This window comes from Marmota marmota, unplaced genomic scaffold (genome assembly GCF_001458135.2).
Source record: "Marmota marmota marmota unplaced genomic scaffold, marMar, whole genome shotgun sequence".
Taxonomy (NCBI): domain Eukaryota; kingdom Metazoa; phylum Chordata; class Mammalia; order Rodentia; family Sciuridae; genus Marmota; species Marmota marmota.
The window spans coordinates 5124783-5137488 of record NW_026000051.1 but is presented as its reverse complement, the minus strand read 5'-3'; the positions used below and the strand labels follow the sequence as shown (position 1 = coordinate 5137488).

Sequence of the window (12706 nt, the reverse complement as noted above, 5' to 3'; positions counted from 1 at the left end):
GCCCTACCCCCCCCCCAGAGGGCTTGACTGTGGGGCACTCCAGCCAGTGACAGCGCCACCTGCCACGGCCAGTGCCCTGACCCAGTGACTACAGGACATTCCCCACGAGGCCGCCACAGGCAGTGACATGAGAGGTGCCCAGCACTGGAGGACACGGCCACGCTGCCATCAGGCTGCTCTCAGCCCGCTGTGTCTCCTTGGCATCTGCGGACAGGGACAGGTCATCGTGAAAGCCCCCTGACCCAGACCTGGATTGAGCCAGAGCCAGCGTCCCCCGTCCCCGGCACTGGAGGTGCCGAGCTCAGCCCCACACGTCCACCCCAAGAACAGCCACCAGCGCCATCCCTGGGGCCCAGGACTTCAGCCCAGGGGCCTGCTTTGCCCCAGGCCCACAGGACGCGGGTGTCTGACTCCTTTGGGTCCCCAGAGGGGGCTCTGGACGTGAGGGCTTGCTGCGCTTCGGAGGTGGCGCCATGGAGGGGGCTGTGGACAGCCGCCCTCGGCCAGTACAGGCCCCGCCAGCTGAAGTTCCAGGGACGGTCCACAGGCCAAAGGAACCAGAGAGTCGACAGGCTGGCCAGGAGCCGGGGGGCCCCAAATACCTCACCACCTGCGTCGCCCCTCGGCCCCCAGGGCCTCAGCCGCACGCGGCGGACCAGCCTCCTCCTCGGCAGCTCCTTGTCTTGGCCCCTCTTCGTTTCTGTGTGTCAGCAAGTGGCTGCTTGGCCCCTTCCCAAGACCTAAGGGCACCTGTGAGGTGACCCTCCCACACCTCTGGGCAGCACATGGCAGGGAAAGGCCTTTGGCCCCTGCCAGGCCCAGGAGGCCCCCTCGCGGGCCGGTGCTTCACCAGGAGGGCTGGCGGGTGGAGCCCAGCACCCACAGAACAAGCCAGCTGTGCTCCAGGGCCTGGGCACCCCAACAACCTGCTCGCTGCTGCTTTTTGATGGTGGTTTATCCAAAACCAAGCGGCCAGCACAGCTTGAGGCTGGACAAAGGAGGGAGGCCCCAGGGGCCGCAGGAGGGTGCAGGAGGGGACTCTGCACTTCGTTTTGGTTTGTATACTTTGTTGTTCGACCTCTTTCCATGCCCAGATTATGAGACTGTCCCCAGCAGGTAACCGGGGTCCTCCTCCTCCACAGTGGAGAAGGCAGCGTCTCCGTAGCGCTGACGGTCCTGGAAGGCCACAGGGCGACAGCAAGATCCCTGGTCAGGGATGGAGACGGTAGAGCCGGAGGTGGCGGGAGGAAGGAAGAGGGCAGCCACAGCCCCCCGCCACCCTCCCTCAGGGCCACCAGGAAGAGGGCACGCTGTGGGCTCTGGCCGGTAGGAGAGGTCTCCCCATGGCATTATGGACTCAGTTTAATAATGACCTTGACTGTGAAGCTTGTGACATGAGCTAATGAGTGGTGAGGTCAAGTTGGGGTTGTTAGACGTTAGGCTGCTCCCCACCCGGGCTCCTGCCTTCTGAGAGGTGGACAAGGATGGGCAAGCGTGTGGGTCACAGCTTGTGCGTGTGTACGCCCACCCTGATGGCGTCGTGCGGACCACAGGACTGTGGCAGAGTGAGGAGTTGAGGGGCCTCTCAAGTCTTAGGTGGGGAATGCTCTGTCCACCAACCCCTGGCCTTTTCTGGAAGCGAGGGACAAGGATGCCCTTGGTTATATGAAGGGCCACAGCCTCTTCCTTGGGTCCCCCCAGCATGTCCCATAGCTGCTGCTGTCCCTGCCCAGCACCCTGCCCCCCTGAGAAGACCAACCAGAGCACAGCATCCCCGAGCCCTGCCCTCCGCCCTGAAAACTCAGTCGTCTTCTGAGACCTAGCAAATGGCACAAAGTTGACAAGGAGCAGGTGTCACTTGCTCCAGGTTCACTTGCAAATTTATCATGAGGCCTTTTTTTCTACCCCAAATCCAAGAACTGAAGCCAGCCACACCCCACCCCGAGTTTCAGTGAAGACATCACAGCCTACACTGCCCTTGCCCAAGGCCAGAGCCGTGTGGTCTCCAGCGACCAAGCTCATTTTGTAGGAAAAAACCACGGACGCTGGTCGGTGGCCCCCGAGTGCTTCAGAAGGCCATGGGGGGACGGGGCTGACCTGTTCCGAGCAGCCCTCTGCTGGGCACAGCTGGGCAGTCCAGACGCTTTCTCCCATAGCCTCCCCCAAAACAAGACCTAGTAGTTCACATTCTTTGCTGCCTGTTGCCGATGGGAAACCCGAGATTGTCTCTGGCACAGGCTGGTAAGTGGCAGAGACAGGCTGTGGCCCCAAGGTGCATTGGGCCAATGTCCCCTCATAAGCACATGCCTTGGGCTGACCCTGTTTGTATTCCTGTGACTTCCTGGCTGCCACTGGGCCCTGCTGGTCCACACTGAGCATGGGCCACCCCTATGCAAGGGCTCCCCAGGCTGCCGTTGCAATGCCCCATCCCTTGCCATGTCGGGGGCTCCCAGCCTGCAGCTTCTGAGACCCAGGCAGGCAGAGCCCCGCCGAGCGAGCCCCCGTGCCTCCAGGCCACGTGGAGCTGAGCCCGTCGAGTTTGGTTCAGTCTGCCTGACCCCGGACCCTGCAGGAGGGGCAGGCCACTTGCTCTTGCCCCTGCACGAGGCCCCCTCTCCAGCAGCCTGGAACCTCAGGTCAGCCCAGCTTCCTCCACCTGCTCTGGGTGCAGACCCCTGGGACAGCGGCAGCCCTCACTCCAGGAGCCCGGGCTTTGTCCCCGCGATGGAGGGTGCGTGGCTGCTGTGTGACCACTGGCCTCAGACAAGGACCTGAGGAAGGCCCCCCTTCCTGCATATTTATTCAAGGCAAGTCTGCACTTGGCCAGGGAAGTTTCACTGTGTGGTTGTCTGTGTTCTTAATATAATTTGTTAAATAAACGTTCGTTTTAACCTCTCCCCGTCTGCTGTTGTATCTGCAGCCACCAGAGGTCAGTGTCTCTCAGGGCCGCCCCGTGCACCAGCCCTGAGCCTGCCCGCAGGCCGGCCGGGCTCCTTGGGACACGGCCACTGCCTGGCCTTCAGCCTTCTAGGAAGGCCGTCTTGCCACCCACCTGGTTCAGGAGGGTGTGGGGCTCCACCTTCCTCACAGCAGCCCTCAGGGTGCTCCGTGAAGCAGAAGAACCTCGGTGGCCCTGAGAGCTGCACCCCGGCGAGGAACGCAGGGTGCCTCCCGCCCTGTCTGTGGGGTGCACACCACACCTGGCCACGAGGATGCAGGTCCCGATGCCGTCAGGGGGCTGTCCCCACTGCTCACCTGCCTGCAGGACGCCACCCGCCAGGCCGGCCCAGGTGGCCCCTGTCCTGGCGGGCACCCACAGCCCCCTATGAGCACCAGCAGCTCGAGTTTCACTATCAACATCTCTGCCTCCATTAGCAGTGACCTTTGCATTTCTGGGCTCCACGTCCCAGCCAGGGCCGTCCCTGCCTGCAGGCTCTGTTCTTGCCAGACTCTGTGGGAAGGAGCCAGAACTGGCGACCTGAGCTCAGCACTCATCTCCTGGGCACTGCAAGGGTCCCCAAAGAGTGCCAGGGTTCTGTCACTGTCCACAGACACACTAGATCCCTCCCACATGCTGGGCCCAGGACACCAGGGAAGCACATCGAAGTGGGGGCCCTGGACACAGGAGACACTGGACAAAGCACAGGAAGGCGCACCAGGCCCAGAGGCAGAACCCACTCACACCAGCCCGGGTGGGGGTGGGGTGAGCACACGGAACCCACCGTTCCTCCACCTCGCCCTGGGCCTCATCAGCCGCCTGGACATCTGCTGGCTTCCCCTCCCACTCTCCGCTCACCAGCATCAGAGGGTCCATAAGCACATGGCCACCATGTTTATCTGTCCCTAAGCCACAGTCTCATGATTCCAAATCCAGAGCCCAGGACAGACTGACAGGTTAGCTGGGCCGGGTCGCCCCTTCTGCCCCTGGAGGGTATGTACACCAGCCTCCCGGAACAGGTCCCAGAGGTTCAGAGCCATCTGCTAGAGAGGAGGGTGGGCTGGGCAGTGGGGCTGGGGTCCTTCCCAGGAGGAGGAGAGGAGCAGGGCTCCAGGGAGACGGGACCCTGCGGCAGCAGCCCTGGGATGGCAAGGGACGAGGGCACCCGATGGTCCGTGCAGCCAGGTCCTGCTGTGTAGGCACCTTCAGGTGCAGGCCTCGTGCCAGCACTGCCATGAAGCAGTGACCAAATCTGGTGGCGTTCCTGCCCCAGGGGAGTGGGCGGCCTGGCCTGGCCTGCCCCTCCAGGTGCCCCGTCCTCCCGCACCAGTGTCTGCATCAGCTCTCACTCCAGCTAAGCCACAGGCTCACAGCTGGGACCCTGGGCCTCCCTGAGCCACCCCATTTCTGTCCCCTCTCTGTGCGGCCTGCGTTTCCGACAGTGCTCAGCTCTGTCCTTGCCATCTCCCCGCGCTCCTGCCACGAGGTCTCCACCTGGGACCCTGTAAGCACATCCGCACCCACAGCCAAACCTGCCGTCCTGTCTGGAACCTGAGCTGCTCTTCCTCCTCTGAACAGCTCAGCCACTCCCCGCAGCCCCCAGGCCACCACCTGGAGCCAACGGAACCACCCACTTCCAGCTGGACAGCTCTCATCCTCAGGTGTCTTCAAACCCAGCCACTGTTTCTCTGGCTTTGCTCTGACCTTAGTGTTGGCCCAACATGGCAGCACCTGCCCTTAGCCACCCTCCCCTGCAGAGGAGAGCCACCTGCTTCCCATCTTCCTCTCTTCCATCTCCTACCACCACACCCAGCTAGAGAGACCCCCATTTTCACTCTCTCCATGCCCCTCACCCTCAGACCCCTCCCTCCTGGGCCTGACACACCTGTGCACACCCCTGCGGAGCTGCCTGGGGTTCCTCAAACCCTGACTCTCGCTGCCTCCTCACCTTGGCCTAAGCTCTTCCCTCTACCTAGGATGCCCCGCCCCCCGTTCTGCCTTCAAGACCCTGTTCCTGCACCCCCTGTGATGTCTGATTGACCCCCTGGAGGCAAAGTCATGATTCTTCCCCCAGGCCACCCTGCACAGGGTACCAGTGTCACTAGATTGTAGCCCCTGGATCCTCTCACTAGAGTCCGTGTCCCTGGAGGAAGAGGTCCCGCGTGTCATGTCCTGCTCCCTACGTAAGTACTCAGAGCAGCCAGCGCAGGCCTAGAAAAATGACAGGATCAGCAAATACTCTGAATGAATCCTTGGAGTGAGTGGGACAGACAGAGGAGCTCTGCTCAGTTACCAAAGGAGCCCAAGGAGGATGCCAGGGGTACAGGGACCATGATGTCCAGCCCACCTCCCTGGACAAGCCCTGATGTGGCCCCAGAGAGATCAGAGGCCTAGTGGGACAGCCTGCTCCCAGCATGGGGCTGGCTTCAAGTCAAAGAGCCCCGTGGTGCTGGTGGGACAGGAAGTGACCTGCCGTGGGCTGCTGGTTCTGTCCCTGGAGCCCAGCCCTGGAGAGGCCAAAGGGAGGAGAGGCCCAATGGAACACGGGACCCAACACTAAAACTGCAAGGGGCTGGGTCTCAGTGAGATGGGGGACCCCCAGTGACAAATGGGGGCCCAGTTTTCTGACTTACCCACTCATCTCTCCCATCTTGCCCTGGGTGGGTGTGAGTAAGAAAACAGCCACGGGCAAGGTGTCAGCAGAGCCCGCCAGGCAGCTGGACTGGCCCTGAGCTCCTGCCTCCCCTCTCCCCCACCTGGGGGCAGAGAGGCGCCCAGAGGTGCAACCCTTGGGACGGTGGTGCTGGGGCAGAGGTCTTGGAAGGCTCTGGATCTTCTGATGGGGTGGAGGGTGGGGGGGCCACAGGCAGAGGTGGGCACAAGTTGGAGCACCAGGCACACCCAGCCCCCACCCTCCTGTGCTCAGGAGAGGTGCAGGGGTCTTACCTCAGCTGTCATGGGAGCTGCCCAAGTGGTTGTTCGATGCTGTGCTCAGAACCACACCCCGAGCAATTAAGAGACTCCGTGGGGGACTCCGCCGCCATTTGCAAGGTCCCCAGGTGATATCAATGGGCAGCTCAGACAAAGCACCAAATTCCTCAGCAGGTTCCGCAGTGTTATGGTTTGGATCTTAAATTCTCCCAAAAGCCCATGAATTAAGGACTTGGTCACCAGCCTGTGGCACTGTTGGGGGATGGCTTTAGAGGTGGGGCCTAGTGAGCAGCAGTTAGGTCACTGGGGCATGCCCCTGAGGTGATCCTGGGACCCTGGCCCTTCTCTCTCCCTCTTTTTCCCTCCCCGCCACCGTGAGGCGAGTAGACCTGCCCCGATGCTCACTCCTCCAACAGAGCCCAGTGACCAGGGACTGAGACCACAAGCCAAAATAAACCTTTCCTCTTTTCAGTTGTTTACCTCTGGTATTATCATAGCCACAGAAATCTGTCCTTTGAAAAGACTAAAAGATGGACAAACTTCTGACAATAAGAAAAAAGATGTAATAATAGTAAGGAAGAGGAGGAAAAAAACCAGAAAGAAAAATAAGAAATAACTAGATCTAACAGTTAACTAAAAAGTATTAGTAACAATATGTCATTAAACATTTGGGGAAATGTAAAACATCAAAATTAAGAAAAATGAACAACTATTAAAGATCTAAATAAAGCAGAGTTTTCTCCCCTTTCCCTCACAGTATCCCCAGGACTAAATAATCATATGGCAAGCTTACTCAGACTCCCCAAAAGGACAGTCCCTTCTGATACAACCCATTCTAGAACAAAGGAAAGGAGAAAGGCAGCCCAACTCATCTCAAGAGAGAAGTTGATCCCAAACCTAGTAGAGACAATTCACAGGAACCAAAAAATTCAAGGCCTGTTTTTCTTATAAACATGGGTATAAAAATCCTTAATAAAATATTATCTAACTGAATTTAGCAGTATATATAAAATTTATGCATTTAGACTGAGTAGAGATCATTCTAAGAATGCAATAATATTCAGCATTGGAAGGCCCACCCACACAATTCACCCCACTAATGAGAAGGCTGCCACAGTCACCTCAACCAGTGCAGAGACTGCTTTTGGTAAATACCATACCAACAATATCTATTAGCACCATCTTCAGGACAGGGACAAGTCAAGGATGCTACTACCACCATTCCATTAAATTGCATTGGAGGTCCAAGCCAATGATATAAGACAAGAAAAAGAAAGTATATGGATTGAAAAAGAAGAGACAAAGCCACCACTCTCAGCAAGTTACATAATCATGTATGTAGAGAATCAAATGGAACCAACTATTAGAATGATTGATAGAGTTAGTTAGGCAAGGTTCCTAGATAGAAAAGCAACTCCCAGAAATGAATAGTATTTCTCTATATGAACAACAACCAAATAGGAAATAAAATAGAAAATAAGAGAACCTTTTAAATAGCCCTGAAGTATCTAGGAATCAGGAAAGGCAAGACTTTTATGAAAATTTTGAACACTCAAAAGACAAAGGATATCTAAATTAACAGAAAGATATACTATATTTCTCTTTTCTAAGACCTCTTTCCACTAGGATATTATATAAGTTCCAAAGAGGTGAGAACCTTTGTTGTTGGTATGTACACTGTGAATAGAGCAGTGTTTGACACTAAATAGCCCCTTGCTAAATATTTGTTCATTGGATTAAATGTGAAGATGCCAGTTCTTTTCCAACTAATATTTGCAACTCAAATCCAAATTCGAGCAAAAATAAGATAAATAAAATCACAAATTTTTAAAGAAATTCATGCAAGACTTCTGGCAGAATTTCACAATGTTATTCAAAAATTCTAAGATGTTTATGGAATAATGAAAGTCTACATTAGACACTTAAAAGGAAATAGTGCAAAGAGGGATTCATTTTTAGACACAGACACTGCAAAACTAATAAAAACAAGTGATACTTTAAAAACAAGTGGTACTGTAAAATGCTACAAATAGGGAAGGTGATATGGATTCTATGGAAAAGTGAAATTTTTCTATAAACCTAAAACTGTTCCAAAATTTAAAAATAAAACATTTTAAAGCATTGTGCTACTGATCCCAAAACACGTATTATGATGGTAAGTGGGCTGGTGAAACTGCCTTGTTTGGTGGATGTGTGTGCACATGGACGCTGAGTGCATACCCAGGAGTGGCCTTGCTGGGACACAGAGGAGACAAAGCTTCAGAGTCAGTAAACATTTCCAAATATTCTCCTAAAGTGGCTGTACCAATTTCTAATGTGGTTATAGCTATTGACCCTTATACCAGCTATGTGTAATCATTCCTGTTGCCCCACATCCTGAACAAAACTAGACATTTTGCAGAGTTTTTTAAATTGGCAGTGGTAATAGGTATGAAGTTGTATTTCACTTCAGTTGAAATTTGCATTTCCCTCTTGACTGATGAGGCTCAGCCCATGTACATAAGTTTACTGGTCCCTTGTGACTTCTATGAAGATTTGGTAAGTCTTCTGCCCATTTTTCTTTTCCTTACTTTATTCCTCTTGTTTTAAGACAGGGTCTCACTATGTTGCCCAGACTGGCCTCAAACTCCTAGGCCCAAGCAATCCTCCTGCCTTGGCCTCCCCAGTAGCTGGGGCTACAGGTACACACTGTCAAATCTGGCTCATATTCTTTATATATGGACTCTCCAAGAAAGTCTCTCACCATACATATGTGCCAATATCTTCTCCCACCCTGTGGACTGCCTTTTACCCTCATAAGGGTATACCTTTTAATGAATAAAAGTTAGGAATAAAGATGATTTCATTTTCTACCTTTTCCTTCATGGTTAATGTCTTAAAAATCTTTGCCCATCCTCCCAACCCCTTTGAAAATGGCTCTTATTTCTGCTACTACCTCCCAGAAAACAGGTGAGGGAGCTTCCTAGAGGAGACAAGGGGGGTCCTGGGCTCTAGGGGTGGGCCTGGGATGAAGGATGTTCCCAGTGTGGGTGACAAGGTCAGATGTTCCACTCAGCATCAGCAGACACTTAGGGGGCCACTGTGGCTCCCTGTGTGTGTTACCACTACAGTCCTGCAGCGAGGGATTCCCCCATTTAGCAGATGAGGAAACTGAGGCTCCAGAGAGTGCTCAGAAGCACACCACCAACCAAGGGTAGCTCAGGGCACCAACCTGGGCACCCACAACTCTGGCACTATGCCTCACACAGCCTTCCACCTGCACAGAAGTGTCCTGTCCTGGAGGCAGGGTTAAGAGGAGGGTGGCTCATGAGGTCAGGCAGGCCTACTTAGGTCTGCCACTTCCCCTGATGTGACTCTGGGGCTCTGGGGTAACAGCAGCTAGCCACCCTTCAGGAGGGGGACTAGAGATCAGACCACTATCACATGCTTGGCCCAGGGTGCAGGACGGGGCTGGGATGGGGAACCCAGAGGGAGGCCGCAGGAGCCCCTCCACTGAGGGCAGGGAGACCAACGTCTAAGGTCAGGTGGCCCTGGCCCACCCCCCGGCCTGTCCAGACTGTGTGACTCTGTCACACAGGTTCCCCCTCCAGACCCCCTGCTGGATTTTTACAGAGGGGACCAGTGCTCCCTGTTTGCATTTGCTTCTGGGCTAAGCTGCCGCCTCACCTCACCTATCAGAGCTTCCTGCTGGGGTCCTGGGGTGAGAGCTACAGGGCGGGGTCCCTGACACCCCACCCCATTGGAGGCTCCCTAGGGTGATCCCTGCCATGTCCACGACAACCCCTCGCAGGTCCCAGGTAAGAGGCACCTTGCAGTGGGCAAACCCCCCTTTTGAGTCCTGTTTTTTCCGTTTCTGTTTTTTGCAGTGGGGGTGGGGGAGGGGTGGGGGTCTGCGACACTTCCTGGGCTGTAAAGCGAGGATGGTGCTCTTACCTCCTCCTGAGAGTTTCAGGACTGCAAGAGACCCACCTTCAGGCTGCTGGTTTGGCACCTGGTCAAGGTGCACGTCGCCAGCCCCAGTTCTGGCTGTGTCCCGTAGGAACAGCCCCACCCTCATGCACCATGGGGACCCTCCCACCCTCACAAAGAAAGTGGAGCTCCTCTGACAGTTGGAAAATAAATCCTTCGGCTTCATGTGCTGCCGAAGTGTGTTTGGAAGGAGGCCAGCCCACAGCTAAGTCCCCTCCTTGCCTCTCGGGGGTCCCACAGCTTGTGGGGGAGCAGCCAGCTTTGACCAGGGCCCCTGAGGGAGGACAGGCGGGGCCCAGCACCTTGGGACCACAGACCCCAGCTCCACCCTCCCTTGTCTGGGGGCTTGGACTTGTCACATTACTGAGCCACAACTTCTACATCCACAAACCCTGGAGGTCACCGGTCCCTACTTCAAAGTTGTTGAGCAGGTTAAGGAAATGTAGCACGGCTTCCAGGCCTCAGGCCAGCCAGCTACACCCCCCAGCCTCGGTTTTCCCAGCTGTAAAATGGGCTAATGAAAGCCCTTACAGGGTCATTTTATGATACTCTTGGGAAAGCTCAGGCAGAGACCCTGTCCACAGCCCCATCCTGTGCCCTGAAGCCCAGAGAGTCACAAGGGACCCAGGCCCCCCCCATGTTGGGAGCTGCTAGCTCAGTGCAGAGCAGGTACTTCCCACTCCCTGGCTTGAATAGGTGACTTGCTGTGTGGCCCACGGGTGTCTGGGCAGAGGGCTTGGTGTCGCCAAGCGTCCTCCCCAAGCTGGTCCTCAGGGGTCCTTTCTGGTTCAAAAACACCCCGATTTTGACACCATCCATAAAAATGAGAACGTCCCAGGAGAATGTCCCTTCCCTTCCTCTTGGCAGCTTACGCCACCTTGAGACACAGCCAAGACCGTCGGACGCAGTGTGCACGTACACGCCAGAGCCGAGGCCTCCCGCAAAGCCAGCCCAGGGCTTATGCAGCAAAGCTCCATGCTCGGTCAGAGTCAGCCTGGCCAGGTACAAAGTGACCCCTGACCCCACCAGCCTGCACCACAATGTGCCTCCCAACAGCCAACCCGAGGGGCGCCCCAGGAACCCTGACTTCCTTCCCAGCCAGGGCTGCTGCCCACCCCCACTCCCCCCCAGAAAAATATTTGGAATGGTCTTTGACTGAAATGAGATTAATCCTCAGTTCCCTGACAGTGTCTTTGGGCATGTGTTTTTATAACCTCCCCTTCAAATGAGAACCATTTGTCGCGGGAAGCTGGGGAGGCCCTGCCCCTATGCTGCTGGCCCAGACATCACCAGCACCTGATTGAATGTCACGGACAGTGCGAGGGGGCAGGGCTGAGGTGACGGCCGCATGGAAGCCGTGTTAACTGTCCTTCGCTGGTCCCCGCCCCATCTCCAACCTGGCATGAGTGGGAGGATGTGGGTCTCAACCCTGATTCTCCTACACCACAGTGTGCTTGGTCCTCAGGGGTCCTCTCTGGTTGAGAAATGGCAGATGGTGCCCATAGCACCCAGGCGGAATGCCTAGGCCCGTGCCTGGGAGACAGGAGACCCTCAGTATTCGGTGGGGCTGTCAACAGAGCAGAAGGTCCGTGCTGGGGCTTTCCAGAGGGCCAAACAAATGTCCACCCTGACTGGTGGTTCCGTCTCTCCTGCCCCAGCTCCAGGTTCACCCCCAAGTGGGAGGGCATCCTTGCAAAGAGCTGGGCTGCTGGCACTTCAATATGAGAAGGTTGGAGTTTATGGGTGCAACCACGCAGCCTCTTTAATTAACTCCGAGTCCTTGATCCACAGCCTCCTTTCTCAGCACAATCCCCCCCACCCCCACAACCCCAGGTCCTGTTTGAAGTTTGCCATCACCCCCCTGCCGTTCCTGCTGAAGCAGCTACAGACCCTCAGGGCTCAGCTGGGAGGGATTTATTGGAGAATTCCAATCATGGGGTCTTGGCTCAAACTTGTTGCTTCCCCAAAAATCTCCCCAGAAGTTTGTTACTTATGGAACTGAGACACAAAGGAGGTGCTCTGATGATCTCAGAACTCTACCTGGGCTGTCAGAGAACTCACAGCCCCTGGCCTGGAGGCAGAGAGCACAGGACAGCCAGAAAGATGCAGTTTCTGGGACAACGTGGAGGTACTGGGACTCCTGCGCCTTAAGAAGCTGCTCAGGAACAGTATTTCTGGGCTGAGGGTGTAGCTTTGCGCTGAAGCCTGGGTTGAATCCCAGCACCAGGTGGGGAGAACTGGCCCCTCCCCTTCCTGGCAGAGACACCTTCGGGCAGGTGTCTGCTCTCTGCAGCCCCCCGTTGCACTGGGACTGGGTGGAGAGCCCTGAGCGGTTGCCCTGGGACTGAGGTCTAGGTGGAGAGCCCTGAGCCGCACATGTGGACACCAGCAGCAGCTCGCCTTTTTTCTTAAGATAGTGGCCTGCCTGGCCCAGGCTGTCCCCGGTGCTCCCAGACTGCAGAGCCCTGGCTCTCCACGGGAGCCAAGCCAAGAAGGTCCCGGGCTAGAGGCCCCCTGCGCCCTCAATTTTGTCCCTCGCCCCACCCCGGGTAGGACAGACTTGCTGGTTTCTGCCCGAGGCCTCTGCGATGATGGATAGGCTGTGGCCCCCGCTGCTGCGTCCCCGGGGAGAATAAGCATCTTTGGCACTTTCTCGGGAAGCCTCCCCACCTCTGGCTTCCCAAGTGCTGAAAGTGGCACAAACAGAAACACCCCGGGCTTCCCGGGACTAGCGAGATGACCACATCAGGCGGCCACGCTGGGGGATAAGGAGCCGGCCCCAGGGACCCTGGAGCGAGGTGTCCGATTCCCTCCCAGGACGCTCCGCCGACTGCGCTTTGAAGCCGGGCGCGGCTCGCGGGCGGAGCT

General features: G+C 56.1%; 1 protein-coding gene across 1 annotated transcript in view; it reads left to right on the top strand.

The window, feature by feature from the left end:
- The window catches only part of Mvb12b (multivesicular body subunit 12B), a 167210-nt gene that overhangs the window by 152196 nt on the left and 2308 nt on the right, over positions 1-12706 (top strand). The window lies entirely within an intron of this gene.